Below are 13,102 nucleotides of genomic sequence, written 5' to 3'. Positions count from 1 at the left end.
AACTCAAATATTAAAATGGTTGTTTGACAGTGATAATATGGATCAGTGCTGGGAGGCTCTCAGTGGAGAGATGGATATTCAGAGTACAGCATGCGGAAAGATAAAAATTCATGAATGTTAAAGTAGAAATGTCACTATTAGTATGCAAAAGCATATAAAATACCTGTTAGTATGAAAAAATGATAACGTAATTGTCATTGAGCAAAGTAATTTTATTTCCCTGTCACAGCTCATTATGAAAGGATGTGATATGCTCTGCATCCTCTGTGTTTCTAAGACTGGTATTTATCTCATTATGTTTTGTATGTGAAAGCATCCTGCTCTTTGATCAACACTAGAACTCCCCCAAATAAAGTTACAGTAATTTCTTCCCTGGGCATTATCTTCAGAGAAGGCAGGATTAGGAACAAGATGTTGATCTGAGGTGCACTGCTGGAGCTGGATGCTGAACCGTGTCTGAGGAGTACTCCAGACAAGAGCAACACGCAGTTTCCACGCTGTATTTCAGCTCTTTTTGCTCTATGTGGTGACTAATATTACATTGATCTGGTGGAATAGTGTAAAGCATCAGATAAAAATACTTTTTCAAGTACAATGTGCTACCAATCAAGTTACAAGTGGGGTGAAAAGCATTAAGGAAATATTGACTCATCAAGCTGAAGCTGTTTTGTTTTGCCCAGAGGCTGTTTTTCTTTTTCTTAAAAAACCCTGCACTAAGACTCCCCAAATCTTGAATAATATGCCCAAATTTAAGAAAGAGTATAACCCAGAGCTGCAGGCTCCACTATGGCAGAATTTCTTGTGCAAGTGTGTACCATGGCTGCTCAGACGTGGGTCGAGTCCTGCAGCGCTTGTGCTCCCGTCCTGCTCTGACAAGGTGACGCCGCTCGGTACCTCGGGTGATGCTGCCAGGGACCAGGTGTGAGGTGAGCGTGGGACTTCCTCGCTCTCCTAGAGAAGGACATAGATATCACACAGCTTGTCTACACTCTAAATGAAAAAAAAAATGAAGAGATTTTAGAGTTCTGAACACAGCACATGGCAGAGCCACAGGCAGACTGCTTTACATTCCTGTGAACTGGCAGTTTCTCTTTTTTTATGGCAGATATTTTTCATTATTTCACCAAGACAGGGTAGGACCATCTTCCTGTCCACCTCCCATTCTGCTTCCCACAAAAATGTTTCACTAGATCTTTTCCAGTGGTGCCAAAACCTGATATATGGTACATAAACTACGGCACTATCAAAGTATGAATCAGTCACAAAGCGCCTCACTCCTGGTGAGGTGACACAGATTCAAGTCCAGACTGGGAAATTCCTGATGGGTTTTCTGGAGAGCCTCAGCCTCCCAGCTTCTTTTGCTGTTATGCGTAAAACAAAGAACATTTTTATTTGTGGAACATATCAACTTGTTTAAAACAATACAAACAACTGGAAACACAGCCCTGCCTCCTTTTTTTAGTAAGCTTTCAAACCAGCATGGTCTAACCATTCATCCAAGAAAATTTGGAAGAATCTAACGCTCATTCCCTTGGCAGCAAGACAGAGGACTGCATTAAATGGGAAAGCCAGCTCTTGACAGCAGAGAAGTTCTTTTCCCAGGTGGTATCAGACATACAGGTTCACATCCTCAGCTGTGAAAGCGGAGGTTTATACTGCACCAAGAACTGTCTCTTTCTTTCTCAGATTGACTCTGACAGGCAAGAAGAAAGGAAAAAAACATTCAGGAGGAACCACGATACTAAAAAGATTAATATTTATAGCACTGACCTAGGACCAGTTTGGACAAATAAGCTCCTATCATCCAACGGGTTCGTTGTCTGGAGGGCCCGTGTGCCAAGGAAAGGCCACTGGCATGGGATGTTGGAGCTGTTTGTCACCGGAGGCACCGTGTGTCACCCGAGCGACACTAAGCACCCGTAAACCACCCTCAGCCACCTTCTCCTGCGGGCTGCTGGGTGAGCAGTGCTCTGATCAAACGTGGGGCTCCGTTCCTCGTTTACATCAAATGACACTAATTGCATGTAGTCTATCAGGAATGGGGCAGGTGGAAGCACTGGCAATAGCAGTGCAGGGAGGTCTCTGCAGCAGCCCAGGGCTGTAAGCCATGGCCGTGCCGTGCTGCCAGTACCACCGGCCACATCACCACGGTGAGATGGGACCAGTTACAGAGGGTGAACTGGTCTGAACAGCTCTGTTAGTCGCGCTGGAGCTAAAACTCTGGTGCAACACCAAAGTCTCACTTGCTGCCTCTTCTCCCCTCCAAAAGCTCACTCATAGGTGAACCGGCGGCTGACAGCCATCAGGCCAGGGCTCCTTATCCTTGTTCACTCTTAGTAAAAAAATGATTTCCATTTGGTGACTTAAGTAGTAGCTTACTACACTGAGATTGCCTCAGGCGGTATATTTTGTCTGTTTATATCCTCGCAAAGGAGAAATAAATACAGGTAGATGACATGGGAAAGTGCCCTGAACCAAGCAGAAAGCTTTAGTGACAGTGGTTTTATCATATCTGTTCTAGAAGATGCTTTAATATTGGAGTAAACGGTAGAACAGAAGTGAGAAGAAATGAAAACAATTTGTATTTTATGGATGAACTGTAATCCACAACACCAGAGCAGTTCTATGCTGGAAAAGAAAACCCACCTCCCTACATGGTTTCTATTATACTCCATAGTTAAAAACTGATGATGGTGCTAAATTTTAACTCTAGACAGAATAAAGCATGCCCCAGCTGCACTACACAGTTTATTTTCCTGTCTGTGTGTGCACAGTGTGCACTCTGTGTAATGATGAATAATTATGTCATTACATAATTAGAGATAAAAAAGCGTCGAGTGAGATGGCAGTGATGAGATCAGTATGGAAGTCCTAAAGAGACAGATATCTACTTGCCATGTGGATTGAGGCCAGGCCTGGGACTGGGGGCAAGAAAATACCTCTGTCCTCTGACAGTTGCATGACGCTGAGGAGAGCGTTTAACTTTTCTTTGTCACATACCCCACGTGGTGCAAATTAAAGGTGATTGTGCAGATGAACATCACCTCTCTGCAGAGGACCTACAAAAAAACTCAGGCAATAGTTAAATAATGTAAAGGTTCTTTCCAAAATACACCATAGCAAAGTTTACAGAGCAGCCCAAAGCCTGGAAGACTTACCAAAACTGTTTAAAGGGATTATTTATGAATTAGTGAAGCATGATTAATGAGCAGTGTACAGAGGCAGCCAGGAGGCATGTCTACTATTTTTATACTGTAACAGAACAGAAACATTGAGAACAATGATCAAAATAATAAAAAGAACAAAACTATCAGGAGGCCATCCAGCAGCTCCACCAGCCACCCCCGTGCTTGTTGTTTCCCTGCATCAGCCTTCAGAACATTGTGGAGATGCACTTCTCAGAGACCAGCTGTGGCTGCTACGCTGAGAGCTGTGAACCTGGAGTCTCACTGTCTGTAGGAAAGGGAACTCTTTTTCCACCTCATATGATCCATCACTTTGAATTCCCATTTTAACAGAAGGTGAGCAGTGGATTTGTAGTGACAAGTGTGAACAGGGGATCTAACACTGACCACAAGCCATAATCAGGACTGTAATAAAGAATTAGTTGAAAACTTTGAGCTCTATCATTAGTCATCACTAAAAAATGAGCAAACAAACAAACAAACAAAACCCAAAGAAGTTACAACTTAGCATTTCTAACTTGGATTTCATTCTTATTTTAAGAATATTCAGAAGGATGGGACTCAACCTATCTGCTCAGAACAGGGCTTGGAAGACCTGAGACCTGCTCAGGAGAGGACTCCAGCTGAAAATAGCCTCAGCAGCTGGTTCAAGAGCAGGTTTCTTTCAATAGGGGCAAACCCATGAAAACCCTGTCCTTCTCCCTCCTTGGGTCAGTCTCAGGACAGAACATCTTTTCCTGAGATGCGAAGCCAACATCCCTTCCACTCAGTAGCTAGTGGGTGAGGAAGAAGAGGGAATGGGCAATGGTGAAGGCATCAACTATACTCTCGTAGGTCCAGCTTCTAGCACAACGATTGGGAAGAAAGGGGTTTGCAGAAGAGGATAAGGTGGGGGAAGGAGGGATTGCAGAGGGGGAAAGAAGCCAGAAAGCGTCAGATAGTGGGGTCCGAGTTGAGAGAGGCTCTCCAGAGACATCAAGGACAGTGGAAACCTGTTCAACTGTGCCTAGGACGTGATGGAACCTCAGCAGTGAGACCTGAGCATGGCTGGGATGCTCCCTCCATGACTGAAGTGAACACTAAACATTAGATCTAGGCAGTACCTGGAAAAACAGGTCAGGATCTAAGACCCCGCATACTGTTGGAAATGTGCCCCAGAGTGCCAGGTGATCATCATCTGTCATCTCTTAGAACCCCACACAAGATGCCAATTTTAAAGTGCCAGTGGTCTCATGGCCAGTGACATTGGAAGGAGGGGACAGAGGAAGAGGTACACCACGCCATGAGGTGAGCAGAATTGCACTGACTTGCGAGGCAGCATGCTCAGGCACACAGCTGAGCACGGAGAAAACAGGGGCATTGTTAAAAACCATTCCTTCGTGGGACATTCCTGTGTGTTTCCTTCTCCACCACACTTGTAAAGGCCATTCATATCATGCTGGAACAAGAATGGGAAATGCCTTGTCTCAGACTTCCTGTTGTCAAAGTGAAAAATAATCCGATAACCTCCTGTGCAGGTGCTGGCATGGACCCAAAATGTACTTTATTATGGCATGGGGCCTTCGGGCAGCTCATGGCAGAGCGGGGCTGCGGGGCCAGCACGGCTGGGCTGGGAGCGCTCCCTCTGCTGATGGCACCACCTGCTCTGCCAGGTCCCGTTTTAGTTTTAATCCACGTACTCAGGGGAATGGAGAGAGGAAGAGGCAAGTGCTGCCCTCAGTTGAAGTCCAAAGAGCATTGTTTTCGCATTATGAGCATTGTGTTGCCATCATGGATAATTATAATCTTACATCTCAATTTGTGGTTTTTTTAAGACTGCACAAAGGCACTAAAGCCAGAGACTCCTTGTTGACAGCCCAGATGTCTGTTGTTCTTCCTGACTGTGTATTTTACTGTATGGGGATTCTAGGATATTGCTGTGGAAATGCCAGATATTACATATTTCTTTCCCACGAGGGCGGTGGGGCCCTAGCACAGGCTGCCCAGAGCAGCTGTGGATGCCCCAGCCCTGTCAGTGTCCCAGACCGGGCTGCACGGGTCTGAGCAACCTGGGCTGGCGGAAGGTGTCCCTGCCCTGGTCAGGGGGGTTGGAACAAGATGATCTTTAAAGTCCCTTCCAACCCAAACCATTCTGATTCTATGATTCTATTGTATTAAAACCTCGTTACTACTTCTGTTTGCAAAACAGATCTTAGTCACTCTCTATCCTAGACAATTACCCTGGCAGGCAAATTCTGGAAAAAATTAACAGCCCAAAAGAATGAAAAAATGTTTTCTTTTGTTTTGTTGAAGCAGCAAAACCTGCAGGAAAAAGCACTTAACCAAAATACCCTGCTAACACAGCCCTATTCCCAAGGAGGCACTTTCCCAATTTTCTGAAGTGAATCTATTTGTGTCTCTTAAACCTTGTTCTAACTATAGCATAAATTCAAGTGTTTTTCTGCAACCCATATGAGCATATAGAGCTTTGATATAAAGCAAGGAGATGCACTCCATCCTCAGTCACCTTTCCTGTATAAATCACATATGAAGTGAGACGTGCAAAGCCTCACTGGTGGTCAACACCCAAGATTCAACGCAAAAATACCCTGACATTAAGAATTAAGAAGGTAATACTGACAATTTCTGATATCTTCTTGTCCAACAGAAAACAAATCTCATGCACTTTGGCTGGACCTACTGAGTGATTCTCACTTCCAAAACTGATAGTGTTAGTGCAGTAAGACTACTGTGGATTTACTGCAAAAAAGTAGTGATGTCTAATAGAATTGTCTCAGTTTCATGGGGATCCCAGTGCTGGTATTTCTGTCCTTGTGTGAATCTGAATTCCCTGGGGTCTCCGTTACCCCTTGGAGTCTCCATTACACCAATCACAGGTCTCCTAATTGCCAGTCAGGTCTATGCTTAAAGCAAAACCCCTCCCAGGAGGCTCAGGAAGTATTTCTTTTATGGCAGCTATTTGACTAAATGACAAATATTACTGGAACATTTACTTGCCTTGGAGACGATTGATTTCTTTTGCTGTTTCCCTCCCTGTGGAGGGTAGTCATTCCTTGACTCTGGAGAACTGACTTCTGAAAAGCTGGAACTAAATGGTCTGTGTGCCGCTGTTCCCAGCCAGCACTTGGGCATCAGGTAGTTCCTGAGATCAGCAGATACGTCCCTCTCCAGCATCTGAGAGGGCCATGTGCAAGCTGATGCATAGGCCAAGCACACTTGCTGAAAGATGCTCCAAACAAGCCCTTAAGTGCAGAGCTGGCCGGCTCCATCCGTCCATCTGTCCGCTCACAGCCTGTGCCCCGAAGCGTCAGGCAAATCCCCTGTCTAGGGGGTGCAGAGCAGCTCCCTGGGAACCCATCTCCACTTTCCCAACCATTCTGCCGGGGGGAAGCTCACAGATGGGGTGTTCACTGCCCTGCAGCCACCAAAGGGGAGGGGCATCACCCAAGCCCCATCCAGGCAGCAGGCTTCTGCAGCAAGGTAGATGCGTCCAATATTGTGTCTGAAATACCTGAAAACTAAGTGTACAGAACCCCCCGCGGGTCTGGGAGATATAGCAGGTGTGAGTAAATTACTTGGGGTAGTTTTGGTCTACTGGCATTTATGTATTGGATTTTAGACCGATGATGGGATGATGCGAGGGACAGTGAAGTAATTCTCCTATGTAAGCTGGCTTCTCGCCTTGCCGACCCAACAGTTCAGTGTGGCACTGACTTCAATGAATTAGGAAATTTATGAGAGATCACTACTCTCCTTTTGCGGCTGTAATTTTCTAAAAATGCCAAAAGATAAATGTACATTACAAATTGCTTTATTCTATGTTTCATGTCCCAGCTCCCAGTGTCCAATAGATGTTTATTTACTTATTTCATTAAGGTTTAGTACTTGAATGGAAAGCTGAGCACAGGTTTGAGTGTTCCAAGCCCAGAACAAACATCTCTGTAGTTGCTAAAGCCCCTCAGCAGGAAAAGCCTGGCAGAGCAGCCCTGCAAGGCCGGGTTTAGCGGTGCCCGGGGGCTGGGGCAGACACTATCTGGGGTGATCTGAGGCCCCTGGGCTCTGCTCAAGGCAACGATTTAATGATAATCTGACCTAATGGCTGTGATTTCCAAAGCGCTCAGCGTTATTGTGTGGACCTTTTCAATCTTCTTTCTTCCTCAGATTGACATGCTGTGTTTTACATTTGTTCCCCCGGCTCATGGCAGTCTCTGGAGCGGTCTGGGAAACCAGCCTGTGTTTAAGCGGGGCTTAGCTGAGTCGCTGTAAGGACAAGCCTCAGCCCTGCCACCCCGTTCCGAGGCTCCAGCACAGCCCTGGGCTCCTCCCTGCCTCGTTTTCTCAGGCCCTGCGATGGAACTGACAGTAATATTTGCCTCACACGAGTCTGTGAAGCAGCTTTAGCAAGTGAACTAGGTGACGTTATCTGGACTAAATGGATGTTTTCAGATGAAATGCAAAATCTTAATGTGTGACAAGACTTTGTAATTTGTTTGAACCTAGAGGTACTGGAAGTCAGTGGGTTAAGTGTAGTTGAAATGGATGTAATTGAAAAAAATTACCTTTAATTGAAAGAGATTCTGTTCCCTCTAACAGGTAAGTAGAGTGGGGGTTTATGTGAAAGATCAGCATTAAGGTCTATTGAAATTATTTCTTCCCAGAAAGCATAACTCATTCACTGGTTATCCCAGGAACATCTGCCTTAGAAGTCTTTTCAATGGCATTAGTCATTGAGGATCATAGTTTGGCTTTCTTATTTCATTAGGAAGACATACCTGTAAAGCTGCACAATGAAAAAAAAAAATCAAACCTAGTTTAAGAACATAAGAGGCTCCAACTGGATTTTGAATGTTGCTCTAGATATGCTACAAAGGGATCAAGGCCTTAGGATCCCGGCCAAGGATTATGCAGCACCTAAAGGCAAACACATCAGAGATAAATATTTCTGGTGAGGAAGTGCCCATTGTTGAGACCTTTCAGACTTCTTTAAAGCAAAAGGATTATTGTCTGTTGTAACAAACCGGCCCTTTCCCACTGGGGCACCATCCTTGGGACAGACCCCATCGTGGTCTGACATGCGCGGCTCTTGCTGACACGCAGCGTCGCTGGTGTAAAGGGAATTTCTGGGGTGCTGGCCATAAGGAAGTGGCTTTCATCGAAATGTTACAATAACTTTCTATCTTAAACCTGCTCTTAATTAGTGCTGGGCAGCAGCATCAGGGTATGGCGATGGATAGTCTCTGCGCTCCCCCGTTCCCACAGAGCACCTGGCATGCGGGACACAGAAACCCTGACGCGGTTTGGTCCCCAGTGCCAGTCTGCTCTTCTCTCACCTGTCATCCGACAGGTCTGGGAGAGGAGCAGCTCCGTCCTTCCCACCAGGCAGAGCCGGACCCCGGGCCCGCGGCTGCCCCAGCCGCACTCCTCGGATCCCCCCCAGCTGAATCCCCATCCAAAGGGCTTCAACCCTGGGTTTTCAGAGGTGACACCAGCGATGTCGGAAGGGGGACCTCCTCAGAGCTGCTCGATTCCATCTTAAGTTTGCAAAATCTGCTTTGATGTTAGACAAAGCCAAGTTTTGTAAGGGCCATCTCTGTTCCCACTTCTGGAGAGAGGAAGGTTTCATTGTTTTGGCCACAGGCGATGGCACGGATACAAACATTTAGTGTGCACAATGACAAATATTCTGTATCTTAGCACATTCATACTTCAAGAATCACCAAGAACGATTTAATCACATCTGAGTGCTCAGCAGGAACTGAGGACAGAAGATTTGTGTCTAAACCTTTGCAGTCTTGCCTTAACAAGAATTGCAGACAATTAAACGAGTCAGCCTGCAAGGAGCCCTTACCAGGTATTGTATGCAAATCCCCTTTGCTACATGAGGATTCTGGCTAAAAAAAAAAAGTCGCTGTATGTCAAGCGAGTGTTGCCAGTCAGAGCAGGAGGTGGCGGGATGCTGCTTGCTGCTGTGCGGGCACAAGAACATCATCTCAGGAGCAAAGAAAACCACGGTCCACTTTTGCGGAAGGTAAAAATAGCACATGTTGGAATTTGCTGAGCTAAGGCAGAAAAGAAGAGATTTAAGTGCGAAGGGGAGCTCTCGTGATGAAAAGGTCACTGTGCGTGTTCCTCTGGAGGGGAAGCTCAGCCGGGGGTCGGGCAGCCCTTGTCCCCAGCCCTGAGCCCAGACGGGCGGGACGTGTCTGCTTAACTGTCTGCATTCCTGCCAGCTGCGCCTTATCTTGCGATCTTAATGGTAACAACAACCACCCATTTGTACCTGAAGTAGGCCGATGGGCGAGAAAGGCCTATCAGGTGCACAAGCTCCTGCCGTGCTGCTAATTCTCAATTACTACACGAGGCATTTCACAATATTTCGTGTGCTGCGGGTTTTCGATATTTTTTTTTAGCTCCACATGCTGGATTCTCGACCAGATATATGAGAATTTCAGCTCAGATTTCACATCATTTTTTTTTTTTCTAACCCACAACTTGATCTTTCAGTGGAAGGGAAGATGATTTGGGAAGCTCTGTGATTTTCGAGGCAGCTCTCGAACAAAAGCGCTCCTCATCGCGGACCCAGCCGGGGAGTCGCCCGCAGGATGAGCCTCACCAGCCCGAAGAGCAGCTTCCCCAAAACCACGGTGGCAAGCTGAGGGCTGAAGAGGACATAGGGGACATAGACAGGGCAGCACAAGGCCAGGCAGAGCCCTCCTGAGCAAACGTGTTGCTCCCAGAGGGCAGCAGCTGGAGGCCTCTTCACCTCACCCGTGTTCAGAGTGCGTGTGATGCTGAGAGGTGTGATTTTAATTTTCCTTACCGCAGCATTGCAACACCTGGAGAAAGGCATTTAGAAAAACTTCTGTATTTCGGCACGATGTCATAGAAACGGCACTGTCGGCACATCTTTCAGCGCAAGGATCGAAACAAGCCAGGGTACCGATGAACGCAGAGTTAGGAAAGAAGCAGGGAGTGGAAGCTGGAGTTTGCAATAAGCAGCAGAATAAATGTGGGCTACAACTCGTGCTACAGATTTGTTCATAGTTGCAGGTGTCGGGTAGAAAGTGAGCTCTGCTCTTTTGCAGTAAATGCGGGATCGTGAAGGGACATTTCCCTCTGTCTCACAGGACACAAGTACTAATGATGCTCATCAAGCAGTAATGGGCAGCGCATCCCCTTCATCCCCCCCCCGCTAAAAAAGCCTGTGACCTTTTCTCATCAACGACCAGTAAGCAGAGGGCTGGGTGGCCCTTCAAGGAACCTGGAGCACCGGTGCAGAAAATTATCTATATTTCAGGATTTCTCTCTGTAGTATTTCTCTAACTCACTCCTTACGTAACTCACATTATTTTAACTCTAAAAGACTTTTCTTTCATGGAAACAAACACTGTTAAACAGATTCCCAAAGTCAGGGTTATATTAGTGTTGAATGATTTTTTAGGGTAAATTGAAATTTCCCACATAAAACAGCAGGTAGAATTTAAATTGATGATTTCTACTAGAGGAACGTGTTCCCTATGAAATTTTGCCGACGTGTACAGTGTAGTTACTGCTCAACTCACATTTACAGTTAATTATTCGTTTTCTTACTGTGAAATGCCTGGGGTGATCATGTAATAACCCACGCAGTGCTAGGCAGAATTTATTTTGGAGGAAAAGTTATTTGTTGGAATTTCTGAATATATTTTGGATCGACTTTAAAATAACTTTAAAAAAAGCCCTGAAAGGTCAGTACATGGACGCCTGAAGGGGAGTGAGATCACCCACCTTCCCTAGAGGTGGGTACGAAACTAAAGAAATAAGGAAATCTGTCTTAACCTGAGGTGACCAGAAACCATTTCAAAATCACCGGAGAAATACTGTTTTCAAACGCAGTGTTTGGCTCAAGAAACACTCACTGCAGATCGGGCTCCACACCCGGGGCAGCCCGGGGCTCCCAGTTGGGTGCAGCTGGGGGCACCGCGATGGGCAGGAGCGGGGTGCAGGGGACAGCAGGGGACAGCAGAGAGCAGGAGAGGGCAGGAGCGGGCAGGAGAGGGCAGGATTGGGCAGCAACAGGCAGGAGCGGGCAGCAGCGAGCAGCAGCGGGCTGGAGGGGGCAGGAGCGAGCAGGATCGGGCAGCAGCGGGCAGGAGAGGGCAGCAGCGGGCAAGAGCGGGCAGGGGACAGCGGAGGGCAGGAGCGGGCAGGAGCAGGCAGGAGCGGGGTGCAGGGGACAATAGGGGACAGCGGAGGGCAGCAGCGAGCAGAAGTGGGCAGCAGCAGGAAGAATCGGGCAGGAGCGAGCAGGATCGGGCACGAGAGGGAAGGATCGGGCAGCATCGGGCAGGATGGGGCGGCAGCAAGCAGAAGCGGGCAGGAACGGGCAGGAGGGAGCGGCAGCAGGTTTCCTCCCACTCAGGCAGGAGCCTCGAGGCCCCGCAGTGCTTCCCCCCCTCTCCCTGGCGGGAGGGTTAGGGTTAGGGGTTAGGGTTTAGGGTTAGGGTCATTAGGATTAGGGTTAGGGTTAGGGTCATTAGGGTTAGGGGTTAGGGTTAGGGTTAGCTTTAGGGTTAGCTTTAGGGTTAGCGGTTAGGGTTAGGGGTTAGGGTTAGCGTTTACGTTAGGGTTAGGGTTAGGGTAAGGGTTAGGGTTACGTTTGGGTTTGGGTCAGGGTTAGGGTTTAGGGTTAGCGTTAGGGTTAGATTATGGTTAAGGTTAGGGTTAGGTTTATGATTAGGGGTTAGGGTTAGAGTTAGGGTTAGGGTTAGAGTTAGGGTTAGGGCTGAGCCCCAGTGTAGTTTCTCCCAGGCCCAGGAGAGCCAGAGCTGGGTTAGAATCGACTAGAAACTATTTCTGTGGCAGCAGGGAAAGCATAAGGGAAGTTTTCAAAATCAACAAGCAAGGGCTGGGTACGTTGCACGGATAAGGATCACCAGGTATTTTTAGGGATTGCATGTCCTTAATAGAGATGTAGGAAATCCCAACTGGGAATTCTCCCACAAGATTGCAAGCGACATAAACAGAGATGAGTCAAGGAACATAGACATCTAAATTCATAACGAGTTAATAAAACACTCTCCAAAAGCTCCTGGCTTGGCTGTTCCAGGCAGGCAGGTGGGGACAGGGGACAGACAAAGGGCCAGCGGTGCCCCTCCAGCTGTGTCCCAGATGTGATGCCCTTCCAGCTGTGTCCCAGCAGTCCTGACCATGGCTACCACAGCTGCCTGCCCCCAGGTGCCTTGAGGAGACATGGCTTCCTTGGACTTGGCAAAACAGCACGGATACAATGGCAGGGTGCAAAGGCACCCAAGGCAGTCTTGCAGAGTGAGCAACCATGTGCATGTGCTTAAAAAACTCTTGCACCATTGGATCCTGTGAGTTGAATACTGGGTGTGTTACAGTAAATACATAGCTGGTATAAAGTCTAAATGCATCTCTTCCCAGATTTTAGCTCCGCTAGTGGCCACAAGGACAACATGCAGATCTAAACTTTCTTTTGAAGCTTAGATGCTCCACATTGTTTCCTTGCAGTATTGTATGTTCTAGGTCTCCTGCAGACCCCTGGGGCTCATCCAAAGGCTTCTTAAACTCCAGATGCAGCTAAAAGAATCCAGCTGCCGCCACAAGTGGCAGCAAATAGCCCGTCTTTAGGCTTGCCATACTGGGGTTTAAGCTAATTCTGTGCTCTAGGAACCACCTTCTTACCCATGGATGTGGCCGCAGGTCTCTCAAGATCTTTGTGAAGTTTCTGGTAATATTTTGAATCAACCAAAAAGGGAAAGCCCTGTAAACTATTGCAACATAGATTTTATATTTGATCCTGTGTTCAGGGGGTTTAACAAAACCCTTACAGATGCACAGACTATGAAAATCGTGTTTATCAACTAAGGGGTTTTTTTAATAGCAAATTTTAAGTCTTTCAGTTAAAAGTCTTC

Source organism: Caloenas nicobarica, chromosome 14 (genome assembly GCF_036013445.1).
Source record: "Caloenas nicobarica isolate bCalNic1 chromosome 14, bCalNic1.hap1, whole genome shotgun sequence".
Classification (NCBI taxonomy): domain Eukaryota; kingdom Metazoa; phylum Chordata; class Aves; order Columbiformes; family Columbidae; genus Caloenas; species Caloenas nicobarica.
The sequence above is the reverse complement of the archived record's forward strand: the minus strand, read 5'-3'. Positions refer to the sequence as shown.